Here is an 18,915-nt window from a genome sequence, read left to right on the forward strand (position 1 = left end):
ATTTTGGATATTAACCCATTATCAGATATATCATTTGCAAATATTGTCTCCCATTCCATAAGTTGCCTTTTGTTTTTGTCAGTGGTTTCCTTCACTGTGCAAAAAGTGTGTGTTTTAAAGTTTATTTATTTATTTTGAGAGAGAAAGCATGCAAACAGGGGAGGGGCAGAGAGAAAGGGAGAGAGAAAATCCCAAGCAGGCTCTGCACTGTCACCACAGAGTGGAACGCGGGGATCAAACTCAGGAACCCTGAGATCATTACCTGAACCAAAATCAAGAGTCGGACACTTAAACGACTGAGCCACCCAGGCTACCCCAAAAGCTTTTTATCTTGGTATAGTCCCAGTAGTTTATTTTTACTTTTGTTACCTTGGCCTAAGGAGGTAGAACTAGAAAAATGTTTCTGTGACTGATGTCAAAGAAATTACTGCCCGTGTTTCATTCCAGGACTTTTATGGTTTCAGGTCTCACATTTAGATCTTTAATCCATTTTGAGTTTATTTCTGTGAATGGTGTAAGAAAGTGGCCCAGTTTCATTCTTTTGCATGTAGCTGTCCAGTTTTCCCAGCACCATTTGTTGAAGAGACTGGCTTTTCTCCATTGTATATTCGTGCCTCCTTTGTCATAGATTAATTGACCATATAAGCATAGATTTATTTCTATGTTCTCTAGTCTGTCCCATTGATCGATGTGTCTGGTTTTTTTGTTTGTTTGTTTGTGCCAGCACCATACCTTTTTGATTACTACAGCTTTGCAGTGTATCTTGAAAACTGGGATTGTGATACTTCCAGCTTTGTTCTTCTTTCTCAAGATTGCTTTGAGTAGTCAGAATCTTTTACAATTCCACACAAATTTTAGTATTATTTTCTCTAGTTCTATGAAAAATTCAGTGAGTATTTTGATAGGGATTGCATTAAATCTGTGGATTGCTTTGGGTAGTGTGGACATTTTAACAATATTGGTTATTCCAATCCTTATCTTTTCATTTATTTATTTAAAAAAATTTTTTTAAATGTTTATTTATTTGTGTGTGAGAGAGAGAGAGAGATGGAGCATCAGCAGGGGAGGTGCAGAGAGAGAGGGAGACACAGAATCCGAAGCAGGATCCAGGCTCTGAGCTGTCAGCACAGAACCCAAAGCAGGGCTCAAATTTACAAATGGTGAGATCATGACCTGAGCTGAAGTCAGAGGCTTAACTGACCAAGCCACCCAGGCGCCCCTTTTTTCATTGATTTAATCATCTTTAACTCCTTTATCAATGTTTTACAGGTTTCAGAATACAGGTCTTTCACCTCTTTGATTAAGTTTCTTCCTAGATATTTTATTCTTTTTGGTGCAACTATACGACATGGAAGAATTTTAAATGCATATTACCAAGTGAAAGAAGCCAATCAAAAAAGGCTACATATTGTGTGATTCCAACTATGAGCCATTCCAGAAAAGGCAAAACTATGAAGACAGTGAAAAAAAATCAGTGGTTGTCAAGGGCTAGCGGATGAGAAGGAATAAATAAATGGAGCAGAGAGGATTTTTAGGGCAGTGGAACTATTCTGTGTGATACTCTAATGGTGGGCATATGTCATGATATATTTGTCAAAATCCATAGAATACACAACACTGAGAGTGAACCCTAATGTAAACTACAGACTTTGGGTGATAATGATGTATTAATGTGAAGTTCCTCTATTGGAACAAATGAACCATTCTAGTGCAGAATGTAGATAGTGGGGGAGATTGCATGTAAAAGGGACAAGGAATATAGGAAAATTCTCTGTACCTTCTGCTTAATTTTGCTATGAATTGAAAACTGCTCTAAGAAATAAAGTCTACTAAAAGAGAGAAAATATACTCATATATTACTATTATATTCAAATTTATTTTTAAATAGATAGTTTGCAGTGTGCTCAGAATTTGTAAATTGATTTTAATGTTTACCAGGATTTTAATAATTATGCAAAAAAAGAATAGAGGCCCTAAGTTAATTATGAAAACCTTGGGGAGAAGGGACAAAAAATGAGAATACAACATTAATAAATTCACACAGAAATTGATTATTTAAGAAATGAAAATAAGAGCTATATTATTCTCACAAGCATAGTCATTTTTTAATGTCTTATGAAAGCTGATAAACACAACAGATAACATTTATGAAGGGCTCACTGTATTCTAGCTTTTCTTGCTAAAGATTTTGTATGCAGTAACTCTTTAAATCATTTGAAAAATTTCCACAAAGTGGCTACTGATGTTTTACAGCCATTTATAGATGAGGAAAATGAGGAGGTATGTTAGTAACTTTTCTAATATAGAAAATTGCATACATTGTCTTCTTTTCATGTATTGCTAAGGTTTATTTGTTAATATTCTAACTAGGATTTTCCATCAATGCCTAAGTAAGATTAGCCTATAAAAAGTATATGGTACAGGGGTGCCTGGGTGTCTCATTCTGTTAAGTATCCTTCAGCTCAGGTCATGATCTCGCAGTTAGTGACTTTGAGCCCCTCGTTGGGCTCTGTGCTGATAGCTCAGAGCCTGGGGCCTGCTTCTGATTCTGTGTCTCCCTCTATCTCTCTGCTCCTTCCCCACTCATGCTCTGTCTCTCCCTCTTTCAAAAAAATGAATAAAGATTAAAAAAAAATTTTAAAGGAGTATATGATATTTAATCTTTAATATCTTTATGCATTGCCTATACTTGTAAACTCTCATGAATTAAAAGTATTAAGATTCCTAATAGCAGGCTTCATGCTATCTTTTTGCCTATATCATAATACCTGATGTAGTGAGATGTAGATGCTACCTGATGTAGATGCTACACTATTTGTACATGATAATCATAATTGTTTTGCATGCATAGGAAGGTGCCTGTTAATATAATCTTAAAATATCCTTCTTCATCTTGTTTAACATGTTTTGGTTCATATGATACTTTGTCTCCAATTATGATTTCATTTCCTGCTTACTTTTTATATGCATTTGCCAGGTATATGTTTGTCTACCCTTTCGGTTTTCAAACATTCTGAGTTTTCTTGTTATGGATAGAAAACACAAAATTCGATTTTATTTTTGATCAAATCTAAAAGTCCCATTTTATCAAAAAGGAGAGAACTGTTTTTACTTTTATTATGTGGAGTATATGATTCCTCTTGGTTCTGCCATACTGTTTTGTCTTGTGTTTTTATTTTTTAACTTTGTAAAATTTCTTCACTTTGGAGTATATTTTACTTATTCCTGTATGTGTATATTCTCAATATTTATGATTTTTATTTCATTCTTTATTACTTTTATAGTTATTCCTTTATAAATTAACTGCATTTCTTTATTTTTATAGACTATATTTTTTAGTTTACTAAAATAAATAATAATAAAATTACTATTTCTTGTTCCTGTCTCCCTCCTCCACTATGTAATTTATTTATTATTATTTTGATTATAGTTTATCTTTGTGTTGTTAAATACGTTAGAGGACGTGTTTAAGTGATTTCCTTTGACTCCTGGCCATTTAACAATCAATGCCTTCAAATACCATTTTCTTTTGCTCTTCTCACTTACACTTTGTTTAGATATATCATTTCTATATTGTCAGGGTCTATGAGATTTATATTCTATTATTTTGCTCTCATTCGCATATTCCACATTTCTGGACAGTGATTAAATACATTTAGTGCCCACAGTCAGTATCTGATCTAGGACATCTCTTCCTTTTATCTCTTAGAAAGTTAAATTCCATTCTCTGTTCTGCAGACAGATTCATATGAACAATATTCCCTTAGTCCTTAACATGTTCAAAACTGTGTGTACCTGTAATATTTGAAGGACTTCTTGGCTAAATAGAAAAAAATCCTTAGCTCTCACTTTATTTTCTTTGGTATCTGATGGGCTTTCCTCCACAGGTATTGATCGACTCTATTCTGCTATGAATGTTGCAGTGAAGAATTCTGAAGCCACTCTCAATATTCTCCTTTATAAGTTACTGATTGTTTTTGCCTGTATGCCTGAAGGATTCTTTATTATATTTAAATTCTATATATTGTAGTAGGATATGTCTTGGTGGTAACAATTCTGGAGCAATTTTCCTAGTAATCATTGTGTCCTTTAAGTGAAATTGCTTTTTTTTTTAAGTAAGCTCCAGGCCCACATGGGGCTGGAACTCGTGACTTGGAGATCAAGAGTCATATGTTCTACTGACTGAGCCAGCCAGGTACCCCTTAAAAAGAGAGAGAGAGAAAGAGAGAGAGAGAGAGAGAGAGAGAGAGAGAGAGAGACAAACCAGAAACCAGACTCTTAGCTATAGAGGACAAACTGAGGGTTGCCCGAGGGAAGATGGGTGGGGGGATGGGCCAAATGAGCGATGGACATTATGGAGGTCACTCATGATAAACACTGGGTGTTATATGTAAGTGATTAATCACTAAATTCTACACCTGAAACTAGTATTACGCTGTATGTTAACTAGCTGGAATTTAAATAAGAAGTTGAAAAAGTAAAAAACTAACGAAATCGCAAATCGTCTTTCATTTCGAGGATGTTGCTTTCTTTAATAATATATTTAAATATTCGTTCTGTTCTGTTACTTATTTTTCTTCTTCAGGATCTCTAACTATGGATGTGTTGCATTGTTTGCTAATCTGCTCCATCTTTCATATTCTCTCTAACCCTATTCATCTATTTCCAGTTCATCTTGCTAGCCTTTCTCGTTTCTGCACTCTTTCCCTTGCTGTATTTACCTCAGTGTGTATTTCACCTTGTAATTCTCCCATATTCACTCTTAATTTGTCATAAGATTTGCCAGCTTTGGGTCATCTGCTCCTATTATCTCCTCAACTATCCCCAGGTTCTCAAATTTGTGCCTTGTAGTTTTCATTCATAGAAGCAACTCCTTCGTTGCACCCTTATGAAAATTCATGGCAAAATGTTAGGACAGATTTTTCAACTTCTCCATGGCAACACTGTTATGGTATGTGTTCCTCAACAATTATTACATTTTGATGCTCCTCTGTAAGGTTTTTCCTATATTATTTTTGTACTGATAGTATGCCCATTCTTTTTTTTTTATTACTCATCATTAACTGAGTTAAATTTTTCTCCTCTAATTTCCTGGGAAGAAAAGAGGGGAAAACAGCCATTTGAGATTTACAAATGTTCTGCTTCTTTGCTGATGAAGGGATAGAAGGCTTTTTGCAAACATTACTCCTCTGTTTAATCTGTGTGTAGCCCTACATTTCATTCCACAAGACATGCCCAAGAGGGTTCTTATCATCAGTCCCACTCACTCCAGTCCCCACACTGATTTCTGTAAATAAGATGCATACGTTAGGCAAGTCAAGGTGAGCAATTTACGTTCAGAAAGCATACATTTCTTGAGCCTGTCTACACTTGACATGCTTCTTCCTTTCCTCCTTTTGCAGCTTATACTCAAGTTTTGGCTTCTCAATCCATTGTTGTCACCAGGGGAAAGAGCTTTTGCACTTCAGAGTGAAACTCTCACTTTCAGGAACAATATTTTTATCAATACTTTCTAAGATTAGATAACACTGGGCCCACTGTCTGCTCTTCCTCTCCTTACTTCCTCTTCTTCAAGTTCTGGTTGATCTCAGCAGTTTGGGCATCTTGTACAAACTCTTTGGAAACTGCAGATTATCTATCTCCTGATTTTGCTGAAATTAGAATTTTCAGATTTCTCTTTTTTTGTTTTAATTCTCCTTGTTGTTTTGGTATATTTTGCAGGAAGAGAATGGGAAAAATTGCTGGTTATTGTCATCATCACATTGTAAAATCTGTCCACGTATTCAGCAGTACTAACCACATGTATTACGTGGTACATATATGATTTTTCAGAAGTCCCCACAACCTCAAAGACATTTATTACTCTCCATTTTCCCCCACCAATAATAGCAAATGTTTATTTTTAAAAGTTATGGCTCATCAAAACTCTCGCTGGCCTGAAAAAATTCTACTGTTGCCTTTTACTACAACAAATATTATTTTTTTCCGCTAATGCTTCTTTCTCTTTTTTCAACAACTGATATAAGAACTGGCTACAAACAAAGCCAAATAATCTGTATTGCTTTATCCCCAATCTTGTCAATGCCTACAATTTAACTAATAAATATTTCTTCTTTGGGCTTGAAATTTATCATCATTATCATCATCATCATTATCATCATCACCAAAAACATCTTTCCTGGTGAAAAAGCACTTTTGTTGGATCATTAGACTCTAACCTTCAAAAGGCCACGGTTACCATCTTTCTTCATTGTGATATCCCCAGGGCCTAACATGGTGCCTGCCTACCAGGGGTGCTTACTAAATATATGTATTCAATAAATAGATTAATGATACTTCTTTTGCTAACCAGCATCTGGTAGTATATTGCAATAATTGCTCAAAGATAGGGTTTTCAATAGATCTGACTTCAGAAAATTGCAATGTAAGAATTTGTTTTCAACTAAGTAAATGCAAAGCGTCAGTGTTTAAAGTGAAGCTTTTTATTTCATTCATTTATTTATTTATTTGGCTTCCTTTGTTGTAAAGAAGAACACAGTGCAACACTAATGCACATGTAGAAGAGGAAAGACATATAAAAGGGGGAGAATGACATGATAGAGGTGAAAAGCCAGTTTTTACCCAGCGTGAGAATCTAAATTGAAATCCAAGTCCTCCAGCAGAAGAACGGGAAGACCATTCCATCTTTTATCACCTATTCTTGTCTCTGGTGGGCCAAGTGGTTAGGGATGAAGAGTTAAAAATTTGTCTTGCTGTGCTCTAAATGTCATCCCTTCTTTTTGCTTGGCTTTAAGGCATTTTTGTTTCCACGTTTTGTTTGTTTGTTTTTGTCTTTTTCCAACGGTAAAACAAGACTATACAGACACTGCTATTACAGTTTCATAATCAAGTATAGGAGGAAAATAACAAAAATTCTCCAAGATGAATTACCTTAGTGAAGGAAGGGTAAGGGATATCTTAAACAGGGATGAGAAAATGGAGATTAAATTTTTGGTAACCACTTTCTGCCCAAGTAGCCATGAGGATTTGAAAAATTTACTGCTTATGTCTGCAGTCTAGACACTACTGAGAAATGTTAACGTCAAATGAGGTGCAGGCCCTCACCCACTATATGCTTCCTATGGTCTTCTTCAAAGAAGAATAGCATATGGTGAATTTGCATGGTGCAGTGCTGAACATCAGGAGACAGTAACACATGCCTTTCAAAGCTAAGGTATATCAGAAAAGTTTGATGTCTGCCGTTCCCTTAATGAGGAAGTGCTTCTCTCATTCGGATTATTAGGTAGATGTGAAACCAAATATTTTCACTAACAGATGTGTCCCACAGGAAAGATTCTAGCAAGTTGACAATAACCAAACCATCCAGCAATATGTTTCATACGGACATTGTTTTTTCTCATGTGAATGTATATGGGAAACGCTACAGGTTTTTCATCATTTTAGGGTATGCCTTATTGCATTAAAAATGTGTCTTTGTACTCCATATACAATTGAGAGTATTGTAATATGGGTACATTTGTTATATAAGACACATTTATGTAAAATAAAGTGCCTGGTTTTCTTATACTACAGGATAAGATGCTTTAGGCTTGTAAAAAATGACTCAACTAACCGAAAGACTACTAAAATTACACACACACACACACACACACACACACACACACACACACACACAATCTAAAACTCTCTTCAGTGTGCTCACGGGGAGTAATTCTATCACGTCAAATGTTATTTGAGGAGAGTTGTACTAGACTTTTCTCTAGTCATACCTTTTACACACATAATTTACTTTGCTCTCTGCCTACCCTCAACTATCACGTGAAGATTATGAAACAGAATTATGGTTCATGGAAATCAAGTCAACAATGTCCCAATTGTTTCATATTTACTAAATGTGTGGATTCACCCCTCTGAGCTTGTGAATATAAAAGGCGCTAAATACAGTATCTATTTTCATGCGAGTCTTTGTAGTTTGCGAATAAACAAGAATGATTCAGTCTAACAGAGCAAAGAAAATCTACAACAGGAAAGCGAGGCCAACACGAGGAGAATTTGGGTAAAAACGAAAAGCTCTGCAGTAGAAAGATTGAGAAATATTTCCACTAAACGTGCTAAGTCGTGTCCCGGTTTTTTAGGACACGGTTTTTTTAGGGGAAAGGGAGGAAAACCAAGACAGAAGATAATGGACTGCCCCCGTACCCCTTAACATTTACAACCTCCCTAAAAATTGAAAACATGATCCCAGGCAATCAGGTCGTAAGACTTCTTTTCTTTCTTTCTTTCTTCTTCTTTTTTAACCTCTTTAACTAGTCAACCCGGGCGGCAAACAAACACAGCCACCCTTAACCAGCCACAGCTCTAAGGAGCTGGCGACCGCTGCCTGCATTGAGCTCCCTGCCGGCACCTTCTGGTCGGACACCCTGTGCCAAGAAGCTCCCAGGAAGCGAACCGCAGTAGGGGCATGACACACATGTCATGGATGCACATGCGAGAGCATAATCTGACCAGAACGGGGAGACAGCGAAAGCAAAGGCCCGCAGATCCCGGCGGGAGAGCCGCCGCAATGGAGCCGGCGGCGGTGTGTGCGCGCACAGGTGCTTCAGGCCAGTGGCGCGGGGAGCTGTCGCCGCCGCCTCTGGGGCTCAGCACTCTCACCAGCGCGCAGAAGCCCCGACTCCAGCCCAGCTTGGGTAACCCCCGGTCTGAGCTACTCGAGGAAGAGCCCAAGGAAAGGGCGCGAAGGGGGAAGGAGGGGAGGGGAGGTGGGGGCGGGGGAGGGAACCATCTCCTCATCTCGCATTTCTCTCCCCCGAGCTCTTCTGGTGGGAACCTTTGCTGAGCTCGTGCGCGCCTCCCGCCCCTCCTCCTCTCCACTCTGGGAGATCATCTCCTCTTCTCCCCTCGCTCGCCCCCCTCTCCCCTCTTTCCCTCCCTCCTTCCCTACCGCGTGCCTCCTCCCCTCCCCCTCGACTCCCTCCCCTCCGGCGGCAGCAGCAGTAGCCGCCGCTTCAGCGGAGCCGGAGATGGGCAGAGAGCGCGCGCGGCGCAGCAGCTCCGGATCCACAGCCCTCCCCGCCGGCAGCTCCCTGCGCCCCCGCCGCCGCTGTCGCCGCCCCGGCGTCCCCAGGCTCCAGTCCCGCGCCTAGGACAGCGCCGCCACCGCCGCCCGGCCCTGCCTGCCGCCTGCGCTGCGCAGTCCTCGCGCGCGCCCGGATGGCGCTTCCCTCCCTGGACCGGTGAGTAGCCGGGAGAGCGCGGGGGTCGGGCGCCCGGGCTGGACGCCCAGAGAACACCCCTTGCTTTAGGAGGTACCACAAAACCACCTGCTGTGATTCCTCAACCTCGAGGCAGGGAGTTCAGGGAGGGCGCTGCTCCGCGGTCTCCGAGGGGCTGTTTGATTTCAACTCTACCTGCTGGCAACCTGAACCCCCTCTCCCTGCCGGGGACCGCTGCCGGCAGCTCGCGGTCCCGCCTCACCTTCCAGCTGCCGACCCCCCACACTAAGCCTTAGCGTTGGATGGCCCTGACCCTCCCCGTCACCCGACGCGGGGTCTTCTCTGCCCTCAGGGTCCCCGCGTTTCCCTCTTCTGATTTCCCGCTTCTGTCAGCTGGCAAACGCCCCCGTCTGCCACCCTTCACCGGGTCTCTCGCCTGACAAAGCCTTCTCCTCAAAGTCCGCCTCTGACCCACCTTCTCTCCTTTTACAAAGCCTGCCTGGCTCGCGAGCCCCACTGTCCCGCCGTATTCCTTCGCAGAGCGAATGGTCCACCGGGTGATTTCTGACCTCATTCCCTCGACACGATGGTGCCTCTTTTCTGTCTGCTTTTCTGACAGTCACCTCCGGGAACTGGCACAGCGCTGATCCTGGCTTGTGTACAGTTACTTTGTTTCTTAGCACCTGGGCTGTTTAGGGTCTGATGTGATCAAGCCTGAAAACAGAAAGACAAAAACCAAAATAAAACACACACACACACACACACACACACACACACACACACACAACCTTTTGCGACTAAACTTTTTTGTTATTGTTGTTTAAAAGAACACACCTATTTACGCTGCTCAAATTTGTTCTGTTCATTTTTAGAGGCTTCTTAGCTGACACGGGGAACGCCTCTATTGTACCTGTTCTCCCGGAACTGGTCTTAGTTCCAGGTTGAGAACCATGCACCTGACTGGGTGATGAATCTTCTTCAGCAACGACACTATCAGCAACTCTTGAGGATAAGGAGCTTTTCCTTGAAGGAGAGGAGAGTGGCACAAAACTCACCCTTTAAAACCTTTGACTTTGCAATAAGACAGAGCCCTTATTTTTCTTTAGGTTTAATGGCTGAGAGTGGGATATAGTGAGATCAGAAAACGTGTGCTGAAAAGCTCCTGCACGATCTGAGCGCAGGTGTTGTGTTGTATCTTCGAATCCAGTCTTTCTGTAGAAGTTTTCTTAGGGCAGCTGCCCTTTCTTCTGGAACCATGTTTAACGTTTTAGTATCTCTAGTTGGCTTGAGGGAAAACAGAGAGTTGTGTTCAATGAATGAATATGAGGGAGATGAAGGATTTAAATACTAAAGTTCCCCGTGTTTTGAAATCTTAAAAACAAAACTACTCGCACACAATTTATGATTCAGTTTTGCAAAGAAGTGATGAAAACATATTAACTTCAGCATATTTTACTCTATAGAACTGATGGTCATAGACCTTTGTGCCCTAATTCATGCAGACAAGAGTATTCAGAAATAAATGTCAGAAACTTTAAAAGGTGCCCCATTTGAGTGTGTGCTGTGTGAATATGAATTTCCTGGTAACGTGATCATTATTATTTTAACTGATTTTGGAGAAATAAAAATTAAATTGGCTTTCTTGCTCTTGTAGTTGATGCAGAGAGATGTTTCCTCACTTTAAACTAGCAAATCTCTGCCTACACAAGAAATACAAGGGAAAAGTTGAGCAATTATTTAGAGAATTTGTCTAGTGAGGATTGCCTTAAAAGCTTCCCTTACCCAATGTCAACATTTAAAAAAAAATTTGTTTTAACTCAAACTGTATCTGAGCCTTTATTTCTCTTTTTATGTGACATGGGCAGAAATGCAGTGAGCAAGTCACTAACAAGCAATGCTTTTAAGTAATTGTGGAGAGCTGCATCTAAAGTCAGGAGGAGCTATGAGTAATGACTTTATTGTTGGTTTTCTAAATTTAGAAGTTCTCGTTGTTTAAACTTAATGCTCGACTAAGAAGAATATTCAAAAACAAGTTTTAAAACTTACAATTACTACAAATATGCACATGTGGTCATATGAAGTGGACAGATGGTAGATAAGTTATGAGCTGAATCAAAAGGTCATTTTTTTCCTTTTAATGCTTTTACCGTTTTATAACAGTGGATGCTTACTGTATGCAACGTGTCCAACAACACTGAATCTGTATTGGAAAAGATACACCCAATTGAATGAAAAGGAAAGCAAGGAGCAATGATGACTTTGATCAGTTATTGTCCAAAATTGTATAAATGATAAGTTCAAGTGATATATGCTAACATAATTCTAATTAATGCCAAATTCTAAACAATATCAGAAATGTCTCCACACACCTTTTGCGTGGATAAATGCTTATTTATATACATGCAATATTAAAATGGTCTCAGAATTGGCTATGAAAATGCAAGTAATTAATCTGCCATACATTCTGGCAGGAATTTCAGGAACTCTTGATTAACTGGAACTCAGGATCTGCCTAAATTTCAAGTCATTGCCATTTTTAATATTTTGCAAAACATCTAAATCTAACACTTGGGGAAACAAGGCATACCAATATTTGAATGGCACACCTTTCAATATCATTAAGTTGTATCTTCTATTGCTCACAATTATGTGCCACCTAGAGGATGGGATAGGTCTATAGTAAATGTTTACAATGGTAAAGAGAGATTAAAAAATTGGTATTAAGAAATTTAAAACTGCGGAAATGATATAGATTATTTCACCAATAGATTATATTATTTGAATGCTGTATGTGAAACCATTTTTTGGCCTTGTGTAGTGTGTGTGGGGTTGTGTTGAGGAAGAGAAAGCATGCAAGAAGGGAGAGAGAAAGGATAAAAATCTAAGGATACTTGTTTAAATTCTTTACTCAAGTAAAGGTAACTAAATACAGGTTCTGTTATTTTGGTATTTGGGATAATAGCTTTTTTCCAACTTGGATTTTAAGAAATGTTTCCTTAATTACAGCAATAACAATTCCCCCCCCCCCTTTTTTTTTAATGAAGTGGCTCATCTATTTTATTCAGTAAAACCTGGGGATTATAGCCAGACTGTTTTATGTCAACTAATTGACCTAAATAATATTTTAGACAAGTTTAAAAACAAAACCTTGAAATAAGGAAAACACAAATGTTCACACACCTAAAATTATATTAAATAAAGAGCCAAGTGCTTTCTTTAGTGTTCTATGAAGGATAGAAGATTCCATTGAGGGATAACTACATAAAATATTTTTATAGCTTAATATATATCATTTATATTTTTCTGTTTATATACCCATATATATTCAATTTTTATGGATTTTTGCATTTTTATTTATAATTCACAAGGATCTGCATATCATTAAATGCCTCAAATTTTATGAATTCAAAATAATCCTCATATTTTACTTGTACATATCAAATTATTACATCAATATTTACATATGGCTGTTTTCCATCTTTATTCCATAGGGGAAGGAATATTTAACCAAAAATTCTCAAACAACAAATAAGCAAAATGAATATTTCGAAACTAGCATGATGATTTAACCAGAGTTTAATAATGCTTTCAAAGTGATACTCTCATGGTTGATGGGGCGTGGGACGGAGGGGAGGGTGGGTGATGGGTATTGAGGAGGGCACCTTTTGGGATGAGCACTGGGTGTTGTATGGAAACCAATTTGACAATAAATTTCATATATTGAAAAAAAAAGTGATACTCTCATAAGATCAATGAAACAATTGAAATTCTTGCAGAAAAGAAACATTTAGATTCTGTGATTTAACATGTGACTGTGTGAAATTCATTTTTATTCATGTAGCTGCAAAGAGAATGTTTGGCATTTTTAAGGGAAGGAAATACAGACTTTAGATATCAATTGGAGGATGTAGAGGGCACTCCATTCTCATCATTTTACTATACCTTACGCAAGGCTTTTAAATAGTTAATAGGAACAGAATTAGAATCCAGGTCTCCTGACCCCATGCTGTAAATCTTTCTATAAAATAAAAATCAATTTTCCCTCTGATTTTATTTTAAGGTTATCAGGGAAAAATCAGTTTGAGTATTAAAGAACACTGAAAGTTGTGAAATGAAAGTCTGTGCTTCTTCAGGGAATGCCCAGTCCTGTGACCATCACAGTTGAAAGTAATATTTTTCTGCTCAGTCTTTTCCACCTTCAGGTTAAAGCTTGGGAAGTGTTTTGAAAATTTAACTGTTATTGGTTCACATAAAAACATTTTAACATTTTTGCTTAATTTTCATCATAAATTCTACACCCATAAGATTTCTTTAATTTCCTGGATACTTCCCTTTTAACTTTTAATAGATAGTTCATTGAAAAATATTCCTAAAAACAGATTTTGGTTTCCCTAAGTAAAACAGGTGAAATAAACATGTAGTTTCATCTCTCCCTATATTCAGTCTTTTTGTGATCACAGAGAAGGTTTATGTATCCGCACACAAACTTTTTGTGTTTGTTTTGTTTTGTTTTGTTTTGTCACTCTAGCCTGTGAATAGTTCAGATGGTCAGGGAAGATAAATTTGTTTCACAAAGTTCCAAGCCTGCAACTGAAAATCCTAGCACTTTTATCTTTCTCGCCCCTGATCAGACAGATCAGTGAAAATAAATGACTAAATCAATGGGAAACCATCATCATTACTGGGTAAAAGATAAACTTTCAAATGTATTCTTGGTGATGGTGCCTTATCGGTGCTGTCTCACCTAGGAAGAGCAACATGGTAATATAGATTGATTTCTCAATGACATTACATGGAAGAATACTGTGTTGTTTACGTGTGCCTGGGTTAATTGAATTTCCAAGAATCTGTGATTTCGGACTGCTGTGTGTCTGGTTCAAAAGCTGAGGGGAGGGGCACCTGGGTTGCTCAGTCGGTTAAGCCTGCTCCAACTTTTGGTTTCAGCTCCGGTCATGATTTCAGGGTTTGTGGGTTCGAACCCCACACTAGGTTCTGTGCTGACAGTGTGGAGCCTGTTGGGGATTCTCTCTGTCTGTCTCTCACTCTCTCTCTCTGCCCCTCCTCAGCTCATGTGCACGTGCATTCTCTCTCTCTCAAAATAAATAAACTTAAAAAAAAAAAGCTGAGGGGAAAACCTTGTCTTAGAAAATGGCCTTCTTTAAACCAACTAAGACATGGATTTAACTGAAAAAAAATGACTACATTTCTAAGGCTCCCATAACCTAATTTCTTTGGAATATAGTTCAGCCTCCACTTATTGAGGGCCTACTGTACGGGAAGAACTGAAGTCATAACTACAGACACAGGACGAATGTGATATAGGTCCTGCCCTCAATCAACTTACAGTATAACTGGAGAGACAGATAAGAACAAACAGAAAAAAGAGCGATAGGACACCAGCTAGCCTTAACCTACGATAGCCACCATGTTACTGAACAAGGATGTCCAAAGAAAAAAAATCAAAAAGACTATACTTAGTCTTAATATGCCTTGCCAAAATTGATGGAGGTTTGCCATGACTAAGTCTTGGCAAAAAAAATAATCTATGTTCTTAAAAAAGCATATGTTTTCATTGCTTCCCATATTAATTTTAACTCTGACAAAGATGTTTGATACTTGCGTATTATTAAGAACAAATATAGATGGTCCCATACTAATGAAGCCAATGGTTGATTCAGTCTTCATAGGTCAATGGGTAAGTTTTTAAGGGAAATGTAACTGAATATACACTTTTAACATAAGTCTGAAATACCAAGTTTGTCTTTTAAGAAGCCTAAATCTTCAAGGAAAATTCTATGGGAAATGTACAAAAGAGGAAAGAAATGGAGATAGTGATCAAACTCTCAACAATAGCCAAATTATGGAAAGAGCCTAAATGTCCATCAACTGATGAATGGATAAAGAAATTGTGGTTTATATACACTATGGAATACTACGTGGCAATGAGAAAAAATGAAATATGGCCTTTTGTAGCAACGTGGATGGAACTGGAGAGTGTGATGCTAAGTGAAATAAGCCATACAGAGAAAGACAGATACCATATGGTTTCACTCTTAGGTGGATCCTGAGAAACTTAACAGGAACCCATGGGGGAGGGGAAGAAAAAAAAAAAAAAAAGAGGTTAGAGTGGGAGAGAGCCAAAGCATAAGAGACTGTTGAGAACTGAGAGCAAACTGAGGGTTGATGGGGGGTGGGAGGGAGGAGAGGGTGGGTGATGGGTATTGAGGAGGGCACCTTTTGGGATGAGCACTGGGTGTTGTATGGAAACCAATTTGACAATAAATTTCATATATAAATAAAAAAATATATGTAATATCTATGCAACAATGAACATTTACAAACTGCTTTAGCAAAATATATTTAAATTTAAAGAGGTAATTTTAACTTTCTGTATCCTATTTACTCTAATAATGAACATTTATTGAGCAGGTATGGCTGTGTGATAGAAAGGGACATAGGGCTGTTAGTGATAATGATGGCTTTGTGCTTTGACCTGTAGGAGACAACTGGCTGTTTCAATAGCTAATTCCCGCTGACTTTAGAGACCCATAAAGGGTCTGAGATTTTACCTTCTAAATTAAGCATGAATAATTGATACTAGAACTTGTTTTGGAGGGACTACATGAGGGCAGTCAATTTAACTTGTCCTATTTGTCCACATCAATAGCTGGCATTTGTCTGACCCACTGAATGGCTAAGCAATACTTACAGAAATAGGAGTGGAAAAAACATCCAGAGGTGTTGACAGGTATTTACTGGAAAATTCAGAAACTGGGGCCATCCCTTGCTGTTTCTAATACATTTTTTTGCCAAGATTAAGGGGAATAGATCAAATCATAGATCAAATCATGGTCAGAGCTGTCTGGCGGGGGGATGGCGGATTCAGCAGTGTTAAATTTAGAACCCTTGTAACAGTTTGGGAGAGCCATTTTTTCATGTAAAACAGAGATGCCACAGGAGCCAGGCAAGCTGGGAGCTTGAATATACCATTACCATTTCCATTTGATAAATGAGGTCTACAGAACCCTGTCTCACATTGTTAGTCATTGAGTGTGAGTTGACTCACCCCAAAATGATATGTTCCCTGCATGATAGGGAGGTGACCAGTCCAAAGCGCCAAGGGACACTTGCAAGTAGAGGCTGTCTGCCTTTTCCAGAGGCTTTTGTCAGCAATATTGTTAATCACAGAGGCCTGTATTTCACAGATTTATTAGGAATGTGGGACACCAAATGTAGAGACTATGCCACAGATTACTTGACAACTTCCAACACAGAGTATGGGCCAGGACCTCAGTCAAAGGATGCCAATTTTTGGATTAGCTGATATGAAAGTCCAAGTAAAATATCCCAGTGAGTTACATACTGTCTCTGGTACCCACAGATTCTAGTAAGATGCTGGGCACCTTTTTTGTTGGTTGGAGTTGAATAGACTAGCGGTTTTTCTTTGACTGCCAGATGGATTAAATAATACAAATCCTCCCATATAGTCCCAAGAAACCATATTTGATAAGCAGAGTCCTGAATTCTGTCAGGGTTTATCAGTCACTTTAATTGTGTGTGTGTGTGTGTGTGTGTGTGTGTGTGTGTGTGTGTGTATGAAAACAGCACAGTCAAGACATTGCTGATGGAAGCTTCTGACTTTGTCATAAACAGGATATCATTATGTAGTTAAAGTTTTGTGCAGCGGAGGGTAGAGGCATTCATACTGCCAACCTACTGATGGCAAATGGCTGAGGAATTCAGCTACCTCTGGAGATAACCTGTTGTAACTTGGGGAGTTACTGCAAATGTATATCCATGGTTATGACACATAAATATGAGTTTATCATTGTCCTTGGGGGCCAACAGGATACAAAAGAAGGCATTGACACAGTCCAGTGTAATATAGAAATTGTTTAGTCTGTGCAATGAATTCAGTTACATGAACAGTTAGGGATAATCCATTCTGAGCTTCCAGTTCTGTCTTTTTCATTATTCATATTGAGCTGTTCTGTTAAGATATTGCATCTTGTACTACCCATGTGGTCTTCAGGTGTGTAATCAGAGCTGTGATTTCCTTTTCTTGTCCTGGGATTTTATACTGGTTTTGTTGGTGGACCATCTGGGAAGAAACAGAAAGAAGACTAGAAAGTGATTTGCATGTTCTATTAACACTTCTCTACATGTGGCCTTACCCAACTGTAGTAATCTTCTCAGGCACTTTAATGGGCGATGAAATATAAGCATTTAACACATTAATTTTTACCATACAGTCAAAGGTAAAAACAACAAAATAGCACATTAAGTTGGCCCCAAAGTTTCTATTCACAAGGTCATGTTAGCTTTCCTTTTCCATTGAACTCTGCTTTAATGCCATTAGCTAGATCTGACTATTCTATAGATCCAGGTGAGAAAGTGACTTGAGTATTCAAATCCAACACATCTGTAAAAGTTTGATTTCCCCTTCCACTTGAAATTTCTAGCATACTCTGTTGGATATATATGTATCAGGTAGGGATAAGGATACCTTGACTTCTAATTATGTCTCACTTTATTTATTTATTTATTTATTTGTTTATTTATTTATTTGTTTATTTAATATTTGTTTGATTTATTTTTTTTAAGTTTACATCCAAGTTAGTTAGCATATAGTGCAACAATGATTTCAGGAGTAGATTCCTTAACGCCCCTTACCCATTTAGCCCATCCTCCCTCCTGCAACCCGTCCAGCAACCCCCTGTTCTCCATATTTGAGACTCTTTAATGTTTTTGTCTTCCTCCCTGTTTTTATATTATTTTTGCTTCTCTTCCCTTATGTTCATCTGTTTTGTATCCTAATCCCCATATAAGTGAAGTCATATGATATTTGTATTTCTTTGACTCACTAATTTCACTTAGCATAATACCCTCCAGTTCCATCCACATAGTTGCAAATGGCAAGATTTCATTCTTTTTGATTGTCGAGTAATACTGCATTATATATATATATATATATATATATATATATATATATACCCCATTTTCTTTATCCATTCATCCATCGATGGACATTTGTGCTCTTTCCATACTTTGGCTATTGTTGATAGTGCTGCTATAAACACTGGGATGCCTGTGTCCCTTTGAAACAGCACTCCTGTATCCCTTGGATAAATACCTAGTAGTGCAATTGCTGGGTCATAGGGTAGTTCTATTTTTAATTTATGTCTCACTCTAAATCATAGGTCAAAGTAGAGGGGCAGAGAGGAATCAGGGAACAGGAAAGGAGAGAGACTTCATGTGTATTTTCAGTTTCAAATGATGTGGCAATAGCTTATGGCATAACCAAATGAACTTTGAATATTTTTGGTCCATTCAATACTCTGTATGTGGGGGAGTAAGGCCCTTACAGCTGATATGAGGCCCTCAAGGCTGTGTGGCTGACCAACATCATCTATTTCAGCCTTGGAAATCCCTGGATTCAGAAACCATAACCACAGAGAATTTTTTTGCTAGTCAATCTCTGACTCAGTCTTGGCTCACAGACTGGTGACCCTCTTTAAGGACTCCATATTAATTTGGGGAATTAGCTTCCCCATTGTCTAGAAAGCATCTCTAAACTTTTAATGGTTTTAACATTGGGGCTGGGTTTTAACATAAGGGAATGGCTTTCCTTAACAGTGGTGGAGATTTCAAGAATTTATCTTGATTTCTTTGGATCTCTTTCTAATTCTCTTTCTAATTC

At 38.4% G+C, this 18,915-nt stretch overlaps 1 protein-coding gene across 5 annotated transcripts in view; it reads left to right on the forward strand.

Annotated features, from left to right (window-relative positions):
• The first annotated feature begins 8,782 nt into the window (after positions 1-8,782).
• Positions 8,783-18,915, forward strand: part of FUT9 (fucosyltransferase 9) — a 200,125-nt gene continuing 189,992 nt past the window's right edge. For all 5 annotated transcript variants that reach the window (XM_040474198.1, XM_040474199.1, XM_040474196.1 and 2 more), the window contains exon 1: positions 8,783-9,236. The gene's annotated coding sequence lies outside the window, so the exon portion shown is untranslated. The remainder of the gene's footprint in view (positions 9,237-18,915) is intronic.

Source organism: Herpailurus yagouaroundi, unplaced genomic scaffold (assembly GCF_014898765.1).
Source record: "Herpailurus yagouaroundi ecotype Mexico unplaced genomic scaffold, PumYag 139, whole genome shotgun sequence".
NCBI lineage: Eukaryota > Metazoa > Chordata > Mammalia > Carnivora > Felidae > Herpailurus > Herpailurus yagouaroundi.